We start from the raw sequence: 18,921 nt of genomic DNA, 5'->3' as shown, positions 1-18,921 counted from the left end.
TACCTTCATGCACACCTCAGAGCCCCTGTGCTGTACTGCTGTCAGGCTGGACTATGCTGGGATGTGTTGCAGCCCCACCCCACCTTGAAGGCTCTCGTGGCGGGGGGCAGTCTTCACCCCTCACCCCCGGCAGTGCCGGGAGAGAGAGGAGAAGGAAGGGTTTCCTGGTGGGACCCGGTGGGGCTGGAGGTGGCTGCAGCAGAGCGGAGTGGAGCAGGGTGCAAAGACAAACAGGCCCTGGCAGTGCTGTTTGATAACAGCACTCCTGATCCCCACGGCCTCTCAAGTGTTTCAGTCCTGATCCCCCTCATGAGATCTCGCCCCACATCTGTGACTGAACAGCCCGGCCTGAGCCACATGAATGGCAAGAAAGAGATGTCCTGGGGCTGGGAGGTGTCTTGCTACATAGCGGGATGGCCAGGGGAGGGATCTTTCTGCCTGACCACTGCCTCAAGAAGGTACTGTAACAAAAGCATTGTCAATACGAAGGGAAAAGCCACAAGGCTCGGTTCGGTTGCTCTGGCCTCCCTGGGAGCATGGGGCTCTGACAGGCACAGGTGTTTGGGGGCTGGGGACAGAAATGAGCCCGGAGAGGAGACCTCTGCACACCTTCTTCAGGTCCTCTCCTGCAGCCGGGGCTGGAGAAGAGGCTGGGCCGGGCATCGGGACAAAAGCCTCCTGGAGCCACTGCCATGTTCTTCCACTCTGTCCAGACACTTCTGTTGCTCCTCCAGGCTATTTTTCCCACCTTCCTGATGGGAAGGGACTGAAGGGAATTAAGTCAGTTCTCAGGTGTGCTCACTGCTGAGCCCATCCTTTGTATTCCCTCGGGTACGGCACAGCCTCCTGGTCTTTGGTTACCCTTCTCCCATGACTCCTGATACCTTTACACTGGTTCAGGACAGGTGGACTCTTTGGCTCTAGGCTGCCTGGGCATATTAAGTTTGACTGCAGTTGTTTCTGGCACAATGGAAAAACCTTGGGGCACCTCGCAGAATCTCATCTTTCAAGCGTAGATAGTCAAGCCCTGGAGTGAACTCCAAGGTCTTGCTTTCTAAGTGACCCACTGTCCAAGGGCTTGCTGTTATTCACTCTGTCAAACCACTTCTCAGGCTTGTTCAGTGCTGAGTCTGCTCTGTTCATCACTGTGCTTGTGGTGCTTGCACTGCAGAGCATCCTGCAGAAGTGTCCGCGGAGCGAGCGGAGGAGCAGGATCAGAGCCTACATGGGGTGTGCGAACAAAGCACCAAGACCAGGGGGATGGATCCCACCTCGTCCCCTCTGTTTCCTGCTCTCTCCCCCAGCCTTCCTCAAGCACAGAAGAGCTCCTGGCCAAGCAAGGATCTTCAAGGTTTCCATGCACTGCTTGTGCCCCAATGTCGAGGACCCCGAAGGGCAAGGCAGAGCTCACAGGCCAGCACAACCCGCCGACTGGTCCACCCACTCCCCTCCCCATGCACCAGTATAAGGGCAAAGGTTGAGAGGAGCATGAATGAGGGGACAACAAAAACTACGAGGGGACAGGTCTTGCAAAAGGTAATAAGACTGTCTGGTAAGTAGTTGGTGGGTTCCCTTTCCAGGGCATGCCCAGGCTGGGGATTTGGTTTGTGGATGAGTGGGAGCAGAAATGCTGCCCTCCGTGAGGCTCTGACTGAGGACTCCGAGATTAGGAGACTGATGCCCTGCTTCTCATGATAAGAAACATCTCCCTTTGTGACTGGCCTCAGTACTCCTTGGATGGGATGAGCTGCCTGCAACATGACACATGGGAGATGGGGGTGTGCCTGGGGCTGCTCGACAGAGATTGGGGCTACACAAAGCTGTGTCCAGGCATCTGAATGTCCTGAGTTCCAGTCTCAGAAAGGGCAGCCCTTTTCCCTGCTCCCAAAGCCCCTCCCTGGGTACCACCTCTGGCTGTGGAGTCCCTCAGCCCCCCCAGCCAGGGGCTGCACACACACCTGCCACCTCTGCTCCCCACACCAGACACTGTCCCATCTTTTGCTGATCTCTGCTCTCCACATGTCTGTCCAGCCCTGTCCTTCTCCACACATAGGCTGTCACCAGTCTGCTACACCCTTTGACCTCATATGTGACCAATAGCTCTTATTCCTGGCTAGTTCAGTATGCAGCGTCTAAGACTTGTAATCTTGGGGTCGTTGGTTCCAGCCCTGTGTTGGGTATGTCACCTTTCCTTTTGATTTTCCTTTTGTTACTGTACCTCCTTGAAGCAGTGGTCCGGCAGAAAGATCTCTTCCCCTGGCCATCCTGCTATGTAGCAAGACACCTTCCAGCCTCAGGACATCTCTTTCCTGCCAGTCATGCATCTCAGGCCAGGCTGTGCAGTCACGGCCATGGGGCAAGAGCCTGCAAAGGGGATGCGGGATGAGACACTTTGGGAGCTGCGGGGTTCAGGATCAGGGCTCAAGCCTTTCCTCCAAGCACTGCTATCAGCGGACCTTGTGGGGGAGGGCTGAGGGCCTGTGGAGCAGGAGGTGGTGCTGGGGAAGGGGCTGCTCTCTCTGGGACTCCAACTTCAGACCTTCAGATTAGAAGACTGAAGCACTGCTGGCTGCGCAAAGAAGATGATGGCAAACAACTCCCCGTGCCCCTCCGTGCCCTGGGCACAAGGTGGAGAAGCGCTGGCAGAGGGGGCACAGGGAGGGAGCAGCGGGGGGTCTTGCCAGGATCCTTCAGGCACTGGGATCTGGGTCTAATCTGGCCTCTATCCTGCCTGCCTGGGGGATCAAGTGCTCTGCTTCCACAGGATGAGGTAGGCTCCAGGCCTTGGTCAGGGAAAAAAATGTGCTGGGGCAGGACTGGGCCATGCCCCATGGCAGAGAGCTGGACATGGACAGAGCCTAGCCCTGGCTTTGCTCATGGGAAAGAAACCCAGCAGAGACTGCCAGCATGGCCCCACTCCCAGAGTGGCTGTGCTGCAACGGGACAACATGGGCACTCCCAAGCAATGCAGACAGACACGAGGCAGTGCTTTCCCCCGGCTTTGGGAGGTTTCCATGTATGGAGAGGCAGAACAGGTGTGGGGTGGCAGAGCAGGTGTTCCCTATAGCCAGTTCAGGGCTAGAGGGCAGCTGGGTGTACCTATGCCATGAGCAGTTTCTCTCATGATCCCTAGGGCTTCTGTTGTGGGATCCTACACTTTTGCCACCGCACGGGTCCAGCTGCTGCTCAGAGACAGGTTCACAGGCTGGATCCCCTGTGGGGACATTTTCTTAAAAGGTTTCTTAAAAGAGACACGTGACTGCAGCGGGAGGGGGGCCCAACACGAGTTTAAACAGCCGCTGGTTGTGGGGGATTTGGGCCGAGCTCTGCCTGTCTTCTGCTCAGGTTCTTTCCTAGGGCTCCTGGTTTTCCTGGTTGGCGCACGGAGCTGGGTGGGAATCCCACCTCCGGCCCCCTTCTTCTACATGTGTCAGGGGGTTTCCTGTTTTTAAGACTTCCTCTGAGGCATTGGGTATGTGGGCATTGAGCTGTGCTGAGCCTTTCTGGAAAGGCTGGGACAGGTGTCTACATAAGGATAGTAGTAGTCAGTATGACTGTTGCTATAACTGTTACTTACTATGCTACTTATTATTATGATTGGTAGAATTAGTATTTATCACAATAAACTAGAAATAATCCTTTTGCTGTAATAATTATTCTAGTGATAATAGCATGTTATCTAGTAATAGTAAATGTTATTGCTATTATTACTATTGCTTTTCATATATTCTAATATAATAAAAGGCTTGACTGTCTGTCTGTCTGTCTGTCCATGCATAACACTCCCAGCCAAGTGCATATTCAACACCAAGAGGGTGGATGGCGATTTACTGCTCTGCCCAGGTTGCACCGGCCCAAGTACACTTCACTGCTGGGGGTGTTTGATGGTGGGAAAAATGCCAGGGCCCTGTTCCCTGAGGGCAAAGTGTGGAGGCATGGTGGCCAGGTTGGGGGGAGCAGGGACACCAAGGGTGAGGGGAGCAGGGTCATATCTGGCATGGTGGGGGAGTGGGGTTGGGCTTAATGGGGGAAGATGGGGCAGGTCAGACCCACAGCTGGGGGAGGGGGGAGTGGGGGCTGGATCTGATGCAGGGGGATGGGGTTGGACTGACAACAGTTGGGGGAGGGGGTTCGGACCTGGCAGTGGGTGGGTATAGAGTCAGACCCAGCACAGCAGGGGTAGCAGGGAGTGCAGCTCTGTCCCAGCCTGTCATTCTTGATGGGCAATTTGCTAGTATTATAATAGCATAGCTAAGACAAGTACAAATATTGATACTAGTCTGGGTACTACTTTTACTAGTATTACTGCTATTATTTTAGATCCCAGCATGTCCCAGCTCTCAGTTGCAGCCAAACAACAGCACAGGCAGGGGCTCCAAGATGTGACAAAAAACCAGAAGTAGGTGCCTCCTTAGCGCAGCTGGCAGCGCATCAGTCTCATAATCTGAAGGTCCTGAGTTCAAGCCTCAGAGAAGGCAGCCCTTTTGCTCTGCTCGCAAAGCCCCTTCCCAGGCACCACCTCTGGCTACTCACTTCCTCAGCTGACATCCCTGGGACCTCGGCTCCAAACACCAGCTGCTGCCCCATCCTGTGCCAACTCTCCCTTGGACATGCCTGGGAGTGCTGCCCAGCCACTATCCAACCCTGCCCATGGGTTGTTTGCTCTCTGCTGCAGTCTTTGACCTCCTACACAGAAGGCTTGTCATGTCCCCAGCTAGCTCAGTCAGTCGAGCATGAGACTCTTAATTTCAGGCTCATGGGCTCCAAGCTCTTACAAAAAATCAATAGGTGGCACCTTTTTAGCGCAGCCGGCAGCGCGTCAGTCTCATAATCTGAAGGTCCTGAGTTCAATCCTCAAAGAAGGCAGCCCTTTTGCCCTGCTCCTAAAGCTGCTTCCCAGGCATCACCTCCGGCTGTCCAGATCCTCAGCTTACAGACCTGGGTACTGGGCTGCAAACACCAGGCGCTGTGCCCACCTCTCCCCTCGACATAGCCCACAGTGCTGCCCAGTTACTGTCCCCCTCTGCCCTCTTGTTCTTTGCTCTGTGCTGCAGTGTTTGACCTCCTAATGGCAAACACGGTGCATGCCTGGCTAGCTCAGTTGGTAGAGTATGAGACCCTTACTTTTAGGGTCCTAGGTTCAAGCCCCATGTTGGGTGTGTAGCTTTCCCTTTTTCTATTGACTGTGCTTCTGTTACTGTACCTCCTTCAGGCAGTGGTCAGGCAGAGAGATCCCTTCCCCAGCCTCCCTATCTCTGCAGGAAAAAGGCCAGGGTTTGCAGTCCCGGACTGGGGGTGGAGACTGCCCCTGGCTGGGAGGGCACCTCCCACCCACCCTCCTGCCCCAGCAAAAAGCCCTGGGAGAACTTAAGCAAAGGAGGAGTTGTTAGAGCGAGTTCCCAGGACAGTATTTTCCTGGTATCCATCCAGAACACAGGGGCTGGGAGGATCTCCTCCCCTGCTCAGGATCAGACCCGCAGCCCAGGGGGAAGCATGGACACCACCATGGAGAAAAACATGGCCCAGAACAGGGTGAATCCCTCTTTGCAATGGAGCAGAGAAGCCCATTGCCCTGCACACCTCCAGCTATCCGTGTAGTCCTCTTTCACCAAATGTTGCAACCTGCCAATGATGCAGCTTGCAGTGAAGGGGGCTTTACCACTTGAGAAGTAGCACTGCCCCTTCCCGCCAGTCTCCTGCCCCGTCTCCGGGACAGGGGTGGGCTCCAGGGAGGCGGGAAGGGGGCAGCCAGGCACAGTCAGATACAACTCCCCTACCTGCACACTTTGTGCTCTGGCTCCACAGAAAACAAGAAAACTTTTTCATTAGTGGAAAAAAAGATGCAGGCGTGTTAAGAAATAACAGAAGATTTTAAAGAGGTGATGCCTCAATTCTTCTCTAAGCCACAGGGAATCAAACATGAATGGACGAAGCTTTTCTTTATGCCCCAGCTCTAGAGCTCGATGCAGCTCCTGTTGCTCCGCTCAAAAGCCGAGTTTTCAATGGACAGGTTTTCCCCGCTGCAGTCCTGCCATAAGTCCTTTTGTCAGGGGCCAAAAAATAAGGACTTGACAGTAAGTCCTCTCACACAGGCTTTCACATTTTGGGCCAGACTAATTAACAGGAAATTTCCCAAGGAGACGAACTCTCCGAGACCAGCTTTGCAGGTTGTCCTGGGATCCAGGTGGGAATAAGGAAGTGCAGAAGAGGCTGCAGCTCAGAGGAGCAAGGACAAAAGGGGACTCTGAATCCTGTGCAGGTGACAGCTTGCTGCTACTGGGCTTGGGGACCTGGAGAGGTTTGTGTCCTTTCCCCCACCTCCTGCATCAGGCAGGGAGCAGGTCTGCATTCTTCTTCCTCCTGAGAGAGAGACACGAGCATCCCTTAGCAGTTTAGTGGTGCAGCTGCCCCCGTCTTTGACCTGTGTCACCCCTCAGAAACCTCCCTGAGGTTCAGGCCTCCTTGGAGTGGGAGGCAGCACCCTGCTGCTGCACCCTCTTTACCCCGCAACTCAGTGCCACTGAACAGAAAATGGCCCTGGCCCGGCACAGGGAAATCTTTGCAAACAAGCTTCCACAGGTGTCCTGGAGTCCAAGAAAAAGGCAGCAGAACGCTCAGAGTCCCAGCTTCACCTGAAAGACCCAGCTGCTCCAGCACAGGGGAGACCAAGATCTCCCTCCTTCTCCAGCTTCCCCATGATTTGTTTTATTCCCGTCGGCTGGTGATTGCAAAGACATCACCGATCAGCTTCAGCTGTATGAAGGCACGGCTCACGGATCTGTGCAGGTTTCAGCTGCATCGCAGGTCCTGCTGCAGGTAAATGTTTTCCTTGTTTTATTTTTGTGTTTGTTTTCTTTTCCTTGGGTGGTTCTTGTGCCCAGGAGTCCCCATTTGTAATCTGGGGTCCTCTCTCCCGCTCTCCCCCAGGACACGTGTAAATGGCATAACTGTGACAATACCAATAGGACCATGGCACAAGCAGATGTAACACGCCTTCAAACTTAGCAGGTGGTGTCTCTTGTCTCTGCTGCATAACATGGCTTCATCCACTCCTAGGGGCCTCAACGAGGAAGAAAAACTGCTCTTTGATGCCCTAGAAAGGTTGGAGAGGACAACTAAGATGCTGAAAGAGAAAAGTCTCCTGCTGCTGAATGCAGCCTATGAACTGATAAACCTCTTGATGGCAATCCATGACAGCTTTTCATCCTTGAGGCTCACCGTGTTGATGGAAGCCCTAGAAGTGTCAGTCACATTTGAACAAGACAAAATATTACATCTGAAGACTATCAGAGACTTATGTCTAAACTTTGAGGGAAACGATGGGCAGCTATGGGGAGCTGAAAGCATGTCTGACTTGTCAGAGTCATGAAAAAGGACTTTGCAGACCACCAGCAGGCTTCTGCAGCTGGTGAGGACAGAGTGATCGGTCTGTACAACAAAGGAAAAACTTATCAAGTTTGTAATTTAATTGTCTGAGGAAAAACTTTGCTCCATCAAAAAAGTTTCCTTATTGCTTTGTCTCCCTTTGGGGTGGTGGGTTTCCCTGGAAATGGGCCAGGCCAAGAGAGCAGGCCTGTGATTAACTCAAGAACTGTGCAGGCTTGCAGGAATAAAGGGGGGCAGGGAGGATTGGGGGTACACTACAGGATGAAAACAGCGGGCCAAAGACAGCAGTTACTGAGCTGTCTTAAAAATGGATTTTTTCATTTTTCCTTGTGTTCCTGTGGTTATCGTGGTCAGGAGAGGCAGGTGCTGGCTGCCTGAAGCACAGGAGGAGACTGTTAGTTTGCTTTGGTGCTGGAGTGTTTGAGCGGCAAGTGTGTGGTTAGCATAAGTCCAGGGCTTGTTTTCCCACATGCTATAACTCTAATATAATAAAAGGCTGAGCCCGGCTGTGAGTCTGTCTGGATGTCTGTCTGTCCGTAACACTTTTGGCAACTGTGCACACGCGGCCCAGTGGGTGGCCGGTGACTGGCTGCGTAGGCCCCGGTGTGTCACAGAGGGATCCTCATCAGCAGGGAAGGGAAAGCTGCAGTTGGAAACTCCACACCTGTTTTTGGCATCAGCTTTAAAACTGCAGCTTTCACATTCCCTCCCTTGGGAGCTGGAAGTGGGGGGCCCTCCTCCCGCAATGGGGCTGTGGGAGAGGCCCACAGGGCAAGGGTTGGGACAGGAAAGTGGCACTGTGCCTGGGGGAGAAGCTCAGATGGGACAGGTGACACCGCGCCCAGGCAGGATGGGGCCGAGCTGGCTGGGAGCCGTGCCCCACAAGCGGGGAGGGGGGGCAGTTGGGGCTGAGCCTTTGTGGGCAGTGGCGCTGGAAGGGCCTTGAGGGCTGTAGCCCCCCAAATTCATCTTAGCCCCCACCTCTCAATGCTGCCACCTTGCCCACAGAGACATGGCACAGCGCTGCCAGCCTGGCGCAGCCCAGCGGGCCCTCGGCATCTGCTCGGCTGCACGGGACAGCCAGGAGCAGTGCCTGCAGGGCACTGGGACTGGGACGGGTGCGGGGGGGCTGCCTCTTTGTGACCGAGACTGGGGGAGCGGGGGGGGGGGGTGCATGTGCGTGGGTCTGTGTACCTGTCTGTGCCCGTCTGTGGCTCTGGGTCTGTGTGGATTTCCATGCCTCTCTGCCTTTCTCTCTGTGGGGCTGTCTGCCTGTCTGTGTGTTGTATCATTTGAATGAGTGTTATAATCGAGTGTTATAATTGAGTGTTACTTATAATGCTATAATGCTTATGCAGGGGGTCGGACTCGATGATCTATTGAGGTCCCTTCCGGCCCTAACATCTATGAATCTATGAATAATTCAGGGATATGACTTGAGTGTTGTGATGCTAATGAGGAAGGTAATCACCATTCCTATGTACACAACATGCCACTTAAGAGGAGAAAAGTGCTAGCAAAAAGACCATGATCTGGCTTGGACAAACAAAAACCCAAAAGTGACTGTTGTAAAATTGCTGCTGTGCCCCCGTGTGCCCCAGAATTGACAAAGCCAGTACATTTTGGGGGGGAGAGCACTTGAAAATGCAGCACTGATTGGAAGAAAATTTGTGATGGTGAGAGTGTAGCAGAAAGCCCCTTCTCCTCTTGCCTGCAGTTGCTCTCCCCTCCTTGGATATGTTTTTCCTCTTCTACCTTTTCTTCCTTCCTCTTTCTTTCACTTTAAGATGAGGAATTGTATTTTGAAATTTGTATGTGTGCATTTTGTATCTCCCCTTGTATTTTGGTATTTTTCATAGATTCATAGATGTTAGGGTCGGAAGGGACCTCAATAGATCATCGAGTCCGACCCCCTGCATAGGCAGGAAAAAGTGCTGGGTCTAGATGACCCCAGCTAGATGCATATCCAACCTCCTCTTGAAAACCCCCAGGGTAGGGGAGAGCACCACCTCCCTTGGGAGCCCGTTCCAGACCTTGGCCACTCGAACTGTGAAGAAGTTCACAGCTTGTGGCCATTATTTCTTGTTACCTCCGGGGGTGCCTTGGTGAATAAAACCTCACCAATTCCCTTTTGTACCCCCATGATGACTGTATAGGCAGCCACAAGGTCGCCTCTCAACCTTTTCTTGCGGAGGCTGAATATCTCTAGTCTCTCCTCGTAGGGCTTGGTCTGCCAGGCCTTAACCATACGAGTGGCCCTTCTCTGGACCCTCTCCAGGTTATCCACATCCCTCTTGAAGTACAGCACCCAAAACTGCATGCAGTACTCCAACTGCTGTCTGACCAGCGCCTGATAGAGGGGAAGTATCACCTCCTTGGATCTGTTCGTCATGCATCTGCTGATGCACGATAAAGTGCCATTAGCTTTTCTGATGGCTTCGTCACACTGCCGGCTCATGTTCATCTTGGAGTCCACTAGGACTCCAAGATCCCTTTCCACTTCTGTGCTTCCAAGCAGGTCATTCCCTAGGCTGTAGGTATGCTGGACATTTTTCCTCCCTAGGTGCAGCACTTTGCATTTCTCCTTGTTGAACTGCATTCTGTTGTTTTCTGCCCACTTGTCCAACCTGTCCAGGTCAGCTTGCAGCTGTTCCCTGCCCTCCGGCGTGTCCACTTCTCCCCATAGCTTTGTGTCATCTGCAAACTTGGACAGAGTACATTTGACTCCCTCGTCCAAGTCGCTGATGAAGACATTAAAGAGTATAGGTCCCAGGACCAAGCCCTGTGGGACCCCACTGCCCACACCCTTCCAGGTCAAAGCTGACCCATCCACCACGACTCTCTGGGTGCGACCCTCTAGCCAGTTCTCCACCCACCGGACTGTGTAGTCATCCACGTCACAGCCTCTTAACTTGTTCACCAGTATGGGGTGGGATACCGTATCGAAGGCCTTCCTGAAGTCTAAATATACGACATCCACCCCTACTCCTGCATCCAGGCGTTTCGTAATCTGGTCATAAATAGAGACTAGATCAGTCAGGCATGATCTACCTGCTATGAACCCATGCTGGTTTCCCCTCAGCATAATTTGTCCTGCCGGGCTCTCGCAAATGTGAGCCTTGATAATTTTTTCAAAGACTTTGCCAAGGATGGAGGTGAGACTGACTGGTCTATAGTTGCCCGGGTCCTCCTTCCTCCCCTTCTTGAAAATGGGAACCACATTAGCTCTTTTCCAGTCCTCCAGGACTTGGCCCATGCACCACGAGCATTCAAATATTCCCGCCAGTGGCTCTGCAATGATGTTGGCCAGCGCCTTCAGCACCCTCGGATGGAGCTCATCCGGGCCTGCCGACTTAAAGGCATCCAGTTCTTCCAAGTGACTCTGCACCATCTCAGGATCTACGCATGGCAGTCTGGTGCCTTGCTGCTGCCTCTCTACAACCCCAGTGAGAGACTTGTCGTGCCCCTTGTTTAGGAGCACTGAGGCAAAGAACTCATTGAGGAGTTCAGCCTTGTCCCCCTGTCTGTCACCAATTGTTTCTGCCCATTTAACAGGGGTCCTATTCCTCCCTGGGCCTTCCTTTTACTCCCAATATATCTAAAAAACAATTTCTTGTTGTCCTTTACTTGGGTTGCCATCCTCAGCTCCACGGTAGCTTTGGCCCGTCTAACTGCCTCCCTACAAGCACGAGCAGAGGACGTATACTCCTCTTTGGTGATCTCTCCCTGTTTCCACTTTTTATGTGCCCCCCTTTTGGCCCGTAGGCTGCCCTGGATTTCTCTGCTCAGCCAAGGAAGCCTCCTGGCCCCTTTCCCTCTTTTTCCTCGCATCAGGATCATCTCGCTTTGTGCCCGAAGGATAATTTCCTTAAGGCACAGCCACCCTTCTTGGGCTCCCATCACTTCAAAACTCCTACTCTACAGTGCGTCCTTGACTAATTGCCTGAGTTCATTGAGATCAGCTTTCCTAAAGTCTAGCACTTTCACCCTACTAGTTACCTTACCCACTCAATGTCTTATGGTGAATTCTATTATTAGGTGATCACTGTCCCCCAGATGGCCACTGATCTGTAGGTCCCCTACCATATCATCCTCCGTTGCCCATAACAGATCCAGTAAGGCATTCCCCCTAGTGGGACCGTGTACTTCCTGCGTCAGGTGGAGGTCCTGTACACAGGATAGGAACCTGCGTGAACGGTGGGACTTTGCTGTCTGCGACTCCCAGCAGATGTCTGGGTAGCTTAGGTCCCCCATGACTACCGCCTCCTTAGCTTTTATATTCTCTGAGAGCTGCTTCAGGAGCCCCGAATCTAGTTCTTCCCCTTGCTTTATCTATTTGTGTGCCATGGCATTACTTCTGTAGCTTATATTTTATACTCCTCACCTTTCAACTAAATTTGTTTAGTTAACAAGGGCAGGAATCAAACTGCCCTTCCCTGTATCAGGCTGGCCCCTGAAAGAGCCAGTGAATCAGTGATTGAAATTGTAACGTGATTGAATGTGTAACATGGAAGCAGGCAGCGATTAACACCTGGTAAACTGCAGATCAACCAAGGGAAGAACTCAATAGAAGACAATGTAACAACCGGGAAATCTCTAAACCTCACTGATCAAGGGCTAGAAACCCTGGCCTGAGTTAATCAATGCCGGGGACCAACTTTTGGGCTGAATATCTCCAGATTAACTGCTCCCAGAGCCCTATTCAAAATTCATCAACGGACTCCCAAACCTGCACGTACATGCGGACGACCCCTGGGGCTGACAGATGCCATTCAGTAGCCACTGAGGGGGAGGAAGTCCCATGAGGGTCAATGACCCCTGGATTGGGCAAACCTGAAAACTGAGGAGTCACCAAAGTCTGCCAATGACAGATAAAAAGCAGTGAAAAGTGACCCTCAGGGGCACCCCCTTGATCTCCAACTCGACCAGACCTGTCCAGCCGGCAACCCCCTTCTGGAAGATAACACCACGCTGAAAGAAGCCTCAATGGCAGACTCCAGCGCTTGTAGGATAGGTATACCTGACTCTTGTAGCTCACTACTGTGTGTGTGCATGTGTGTGTATGGGGACCAGCCCCAAGGTTTATAATTTAATTTCATTACAGTGCTTCAATCTGCCTAATAAATCAGAATTTTAAGGATCCCGAGTTGGAAATTTGTAGCCAATAAGAGCATACCACAGCAGACCCCATACCATGGGGTCCCAGCTCCAACCCGCCCCGAGGGCTGGATGTGGGGGCTTATGCTGGCCTCTGTGCAGGGGGTGGGATTTTTGGTGCTGCAACCAGAAGCTAAATCAGTCTCACACCAAGCCCCCGTGTCCCCCAAATTGACCAAAGTAGCACACTTCTCAGGGAGAGCACCCAAAAATGCAGCGTTGATCGGAAGAAAATTGGGGCAATGGGAGCAGTCTCAGCATAAGCCCCCCTAAAAAAGCTAAACCAATCACAGCTCATAGTCCACGACTGCCCCCTGCTGTAACTTAGCAGTGGGGGGTCAGGAGGGTAAAACTGGTCTGAGGTGCCCTCTGGCGTCTTTAACTTGTAATAGCACAGTAATGAATTTCGAGTGCTAAACCCATTGTCTGCAAAATAGTCATGGGAGTCATCGCGGTACATGGCAAGAGTAAAAATCCCAAAGAACATATTTAGCTAGACTAAGTCAACAACGTGTCCAGGCACCCTCAGAAACCCCGTCCCTGCACTGAGGAGGTCCCAGTCTGGGGGCAGGACCCTGCACACACTCACACGTCTAGAGAGCTCTTATTCACAGCAGTCACCACCACGCATCCCATGGGATGGCGTGTCCCAGACTCCTTCCTCCCTTTGCTCTGCACCTCCCAGACATTCCCAGGTGCCATTGCTCCTCCCTGCTCCGGGTGGGGAGAGGCTAAGCTGTTTGAGTCTTATATTATGTCACTGGATGAAATGGCTGAAAGCCATCGGGGCAGGCACGAAACCGCCAGGGAGCCTTTCCGTAAAGCCACAGCGCTGATAGAGACACTGGCCCTTCCCCATCAGAGCTGGTCTGGGCCAGCTGGAGCAGCCCCTCAGCGCACTGCTGGGGTCTGCAATGGGAAAAGAGACAGCCCAGCACACAGATCAAACCAGGCTGTCATCTGACCTGCTGCAATTAAGCAAACACTCTTGCCTCTCTCCCTGCGTGTCCCTGCACAAAGCTGAGCTGGCTAGACTGAGTTAATGGGACTGTGAAATCATCTTTCTTTCACGTCCAGGAAAGAGTTTGGCAGAACTTCCTCTGGGACTGGCAGGTGCAGCCGTGTCCCGGGGTGAGTGAGGACCTCCCTGCCCTGTGAGGGCTGTTATGTGGGGTCACGACACACTTATCCATCTGATCTGAGTCCTGTTTCCAGTCATTTCTATTTGTTGGAAAAGGTCACAGAAACTCTTTAAAACATCACACAGTCCCCGGCATGCACCTTTTTCACTCTTCAGTTCAGACAGCAAGGCCTCTGGGGAAGGAAGGACTAGAGGTACCACTAGTACAGTTGGACTGTGATGAATATAAGGTGATGGGCTGTCAGAGGGGACACGCACACAGGTCTGTATTAGCTTCTCTGCACATCACGTCCCTGCTGCCTGGGACTGACCAGCTCCAGTGGATGGTTCAAACTGCCCCACTGTTTCCTATCCCCTCTAGGACCTGCTCCAGCCCGCCTGGCACAGAGACATGTGGCAGAGTACCATCCTGCCTCCACTAGTGGGGAAGTAGATGCAGACAGCGAGGAAAAGAAGAACGACAGAACTGAGGACAGCAGCACCAACAGTGACAGCAGCAGTGAGTCCTCCAGCGGGAGCAACAGCAACATGGACAGTGGGTGAATTGAGCCTGTGACTGCCACCGGGCGGGGATGAAGGGAATAGTTTGCCTTTGTACGGGTGCGTGAGTGTGGATATTTTAATGGGTTTTGGTTTTCTTTGTGTTGTGATATTAGGAGTGTAGCTATATATAACCTCATATATAGAGAGCTATATTAAAAGAAAAGTTAGGCTTAAATCAACTGCTGAGTATGGGCTCAGGATGGAAAGATCTCCCAGGTCAGGATGGCCAGGACTGTGGGACAGTCAGTTCTACTGACTGGGATCATCAGGCATTTTTAACCCAAAAAATTCTTTCCTCTGCAGGTGCCTAAGATGTTGTTGGGTCCCTTGTCTCTCCTGTTCTGGGGCAGACTGCAATTTTACTTCCTGGTGGGATTTCCCCCTAATGGAAACTGTCCCCGGGGTCAGGGGTCGGTGTGGCAGTGCAGGGGAGGAGGGGCCAGCGCTGGATGTTCTTGTGGCCTTTTTGGCTAAACATCCATTGGACGACTGCCTCTGCTCACAAGGGACAGGAGTCCGGGGCCCATGCCCGAAGCTGTCCCAACTGCCCCAGGCTCCTGGCATGGAGATGAGGAAGGTGAAGTAGGTCAGTTGAGTGAGGCATTGACCTGGGATCTACCCTAAAACTACTCCTGGCCGGGTGGGTATTCCCTGCCCCTAGTTGCAGGGATGATGTGGAGTAGCTGACATTGGGCCCAGGTTAGAGGATTCATGTCCATGAATTGATGGGGGAGGAGGGGCCCTTGTCCAGCACATGCTCACACCAGCCGGGGCTTAGTGAATGAGGTGGGGCTGGGCCTGTGGTGCTGCACTTGGAGCTGGTCCTCCTGGGGTGCCTGCCTGGGATACACGTCCAGCAGGACACGGAGGCATCGGCATGTCTCACCATCACTGCTGAGCACAGCTGGAGCCAGAGCATTTGGGTCCAAGCATGAGCTGTGTCTGAGAGTGGCCCTGCAGGACCCAAGTGTGATTTCTGTGTCCCTACAGCTGTAGACACCAGGTCACATCACAGCTGTCGGCACCTCTAGGATCCCATTCCCACCATCAGGAGATCCCTGCCAGCCAAATGCCACCCTTGGAGACCAGGGAGCAAACCAGTAGGGAGCACCCACAGTGCATGAGACACATCAGCACCCCAACGTGCGTCCAGACCGTTCCTGTGGGGAGATCTCAGGCTGAGCACCCCAGCTTTCAGGAAGGAATTGCTGACTCTCCTCAGCACCACTTTGGCCATCATAGGTCCTACCAGCCTCAGAGGGCTGGATTTGGCCATAAGCACCTCCCCAGATCCTTTCCCAGTGGGATTGCTCACTGCAGTGTTTGGTTTGGATCTTCACTGAGCACCAGAGGCCTGAATCCTTTGTCCCTTTTTCTGGCTTGGATGTGGGGTCTCATCTGCTCAGAAACTTCTCCCACGGGTTCAGTCCGTGCCCCAGTGCTTAGAGTCTTTCAGAGCTCCCGTCCATCCTGCCCTGTCCCATCTCAGAGAAGCTGTCCTCTACCTACACTCTCCCCACCCTGTTACATTACCTTTCACAGCAAGAGAAAAGGCACCGGGCACAGCAGTCTCAGAAACAACACAGGACACAGACAAGCACCAGCATCCTCAGGATTGCCACCACTACAGCCAAAGCCACCACCGTGGCAGAGACCCATGGGAAAAATTGATTTGCAAGAGAAAGTGTCATTCACTTGGCAGTCCTGAGTGAATAAATGCAAATGGTTTGGGGGCAACTATGGCTTTCCCTGGGACCCTCCTGATGGTTTTTAGGCTGACGGGGATCATCCATGCTTCATGCTTAGTATACTGGAAACCCAAGCTCCAGCAGCCACTGCCTGCCCTAATGCAGCCACTGTCCTGCTCACTGCCCTGAGGCAACAGAGTGGTAAATCCAGAAATAAACTAGACCCAGAAGCACATGTCCTGGGTGCAGAAACCTCTATCAGCCTGCAGGAAGAGATAGCGACCTCCCCTTCCTCAGGGTATCATGGGATCCTCATGGGAAGTGGCTGCCTCCTCCAGCAGGTCACCAAAGACAAACACTGACCCTGCAGTCACAGGCTGACAGCTGAGCTCCGTGTCAGTGCGAGGGTGTCCTGAATCTCAGGGTGACCCGCTCATGCCAGGCAGCGCAGGCTGCACCCAGGGCTCAGTCAGGTACTGAAGTGCTTGAGTGCCAGTCATGGAGCCACAGACACTTATCTCCTGCAAGGATGCCGGCATTGAGCAAATGTCAGCCCGGGAGCTAGACCCCTCCTTGTCTGTCCAGCAGCGTGTCCCCAGTGCTTTGTCAGTGGTTTCTAGATGTGGCCCTCAGGGGATTCCTGCTGCTGCTCTCTAACCCTAGAAGCTGCCAATGGCCCAACAGCAAATTCACCCTCACCCTTCTCCCAAGGGCTGTGAGCGTGTTACATTTCACAGTTGAAGTAGTTGGACTCAGTCAGACCTTGCACCAGAGCCTGCCAGGAGAGCACGTCCAGGTACCAGGAGAAGTCTGGGAGCACACTGTAATCAGTGCAGCCCCAGGGGCAGGATCATGGGGACATGACCCAAAGACCAGTGAAGTTTCTTGTGAGATTTCTCCATGGTGCACCACTGCACTGTGCTGGGATTGCTGCACGGGCTGTATACGTGTAGTCACAGACTCAGAAAAAGCACGGTCTCTTCACACTGTGCCACGCTTGGGGAACTGCTGTCCTAATGTGGGGGAGAGGGGTCAACTCCAGGAGCCCTGCCCTGGGGTGAAGCTTTCACAACACAGGCCTAATGGGAAGCCCCAAACTGCAGCCCTTCCCCTGCCTCCCTGGAAGCCTGGTCCTGCATCTGTGTTTGTGTCTCTTCTCCTCTCCTCTCTCTGTACCTGCACGGAGGGAGTCAGGGCATGTAGGGACCAGGAGTCTCTTCTCTGAGCCTTAAGGCAAATGCGCTGGGGAGGGCCCTTCATGCCATCCCTGTGAACCATGGGGTGATCTCAGCATTTGCAGCAATCAGACACCCTGAGATGAACCATGCTGCTGGACCTGTCTTTGCTATCACCAGGTAACTTTAGTAGTGACCACACAGTAAGGTCAATACTTATTAGGAGATTTAACTGGAGACATACTTACATGGGCTCCCAGAATCATAGAAAAGTAGGGCAGAGAGACATCTCAGGAAGTCTCAATTAGTCCAACCCCCTGCTCCAGGCAGGATCATCCCTACCCAAACCATCCCAGAGAAGAGCTGGTCTAAGCTATTCCAACACTACACAAACACCCCTGCACACCAGCAGAAGGCACATAGCTCAAGGACACCAAGAACATGCTAACCTGCCACAGGTAAAGCCAGGGACAAAGGCACTATCAATGTCCTGCCTCTGTATGTTTGTTACATACACTTACAACATCCAAGGAAGAGGACCCTGCCCTCCACCTCCTGCTCTCCCCCTGGCTACAGAGGAAGGCAACCCCTGTCTCCCTCTGCTTTGTAGCAAAGATATCACAGGGGGAAATTACTTCCTGACCCCAAATCTGGTGATTGGTCTGACCTCAAGCAGAAAGGCAGCATCCTCTAACTGGAAACTGCAAATTATGGGGTTCTTGCATGAGTGACCGTAATAGATTTAATAGATTTTTAGGGTCAGAAGGGACCTCAGTAGATCATAGAGTCTGACCCCTGCCTTGGGCAGAAAAGAGTGCTGGGGTCAGATGACCGCAGCCAGGTGCTTGTCCAGTCTCTTCTAAAAAACACCCAAGGTAGGGGAGAGCACCACCTCCCCTGGAAGCCCATTCTAGATTCATAGAGCCATAGATTCATAGATTGCAGAGTCGGAAGGGACCACAATGGATCATCGTGTCCGGCCCCCTGCCCCTGGCAGGAAAGATGGCCGAGGTCAGATGACCCCAGCCAGGTGACTATCTAGCCTCCTCTTGAAGACCTCCTAGCAGGTGATAGCACCACCTCTCTTGGAAGATCCTGCCCACCCTTACTGTGAAACATTTCTTCCTAATATCTAACCTAAATCCACTCTCAACTAGTTTACACCCATTATTCCTAGTCACTCCCTGGGGCGCCCTAGTAAACAGCGCGTCCCCTATTCCCCGTTGACCTCCTCTAATACATTTATAGACGGCCACAAGATCTCCCCTCAACCATCTCTTGTGAAGGCTGAAGAGATTCAGCTCTCTCAACCTCCCCCCATAGGGTCTATCATGAAGGCCACTAATCATGGGAGTGACCCTCCTCTGGACCCTCTCCAGATTCCCCGCGTCCCTCTTGAAGTGCGGCGCCCAAAACTGGACACAGTACTCCAACTGTGGCCTGATCCGATTCCGGTAACCCTTACAGTAAAGAAATTCTTCCTGATGTTTAATCTCAATCTTCTCTCTGTCAGTTTGTGGCTGTTGTTTCTGCAATGTAATGTTTCTGTAATGTTAATGCACACCCAGAGAACTCCACCCCAGAGCACTCTGCCCCTGATGTCCTTCTGCACCTAGAAGGCACTGTATGCACTGTGCAGCTCTAGAATGAAAAGCCAGAGTGCACACATGCAGCTGGGGCTGGTTGAGGTGGCTGGAGACAGTCTAGGCTGTGTTTAGTCCCATACAGCAGCTGCAGTGACTTTGGACACTCAGCCTGAGGGGGTCTCAGAGTGGTGATGTTCTGAGCACCTTTCTTTGAATATCAGGCTATGTCAGGTGTCTCAGGTGGG

General features: G+C 52.9%; 1 long non-coding RNA gene across 1 annotated transcript; it reads left to right on the top strand.

Annotated features, from left to right (window-relative positions):
- The first annotated feature begins 5,367 nt into the window (after positions 1–5,367).
- Positions 5,368–17,059, top strand: LOC132244137 (uncharacterized). The gene is made up of 3 exons (XR_009455737.1): positions 5,368–6,816; positions 14,046–14,284; positions 15,218–17,059. It is a non-coding gene; the product is annotated as an uncharacterized LOC132244137 (long non-coding RNA).
- Positions 17,060–18,921: the final 1,862 nt, after the last annotated feature.

The sequence above is a fragment of the Alligator mississippiensis genome, chromosome 11 (assembly GCF_030867095.1).
Source record: "Alligator mississippiensis isolate rAllMis1 chromosome 11, rAllMis1, whole genome shotgun sequence".
In the NCBI taxonomy this organism is placed as follows: domain Eukaryota; kingdom Metazoa; phylum Chordata; order Crocodylia; family Alligatoridae; genus Alligator; species Alligator mississippiensis.
Note: the sequence above shows the minus strand (reverse complement) of the source record. Positions and strands in the feature narration are given on the sequence as shown.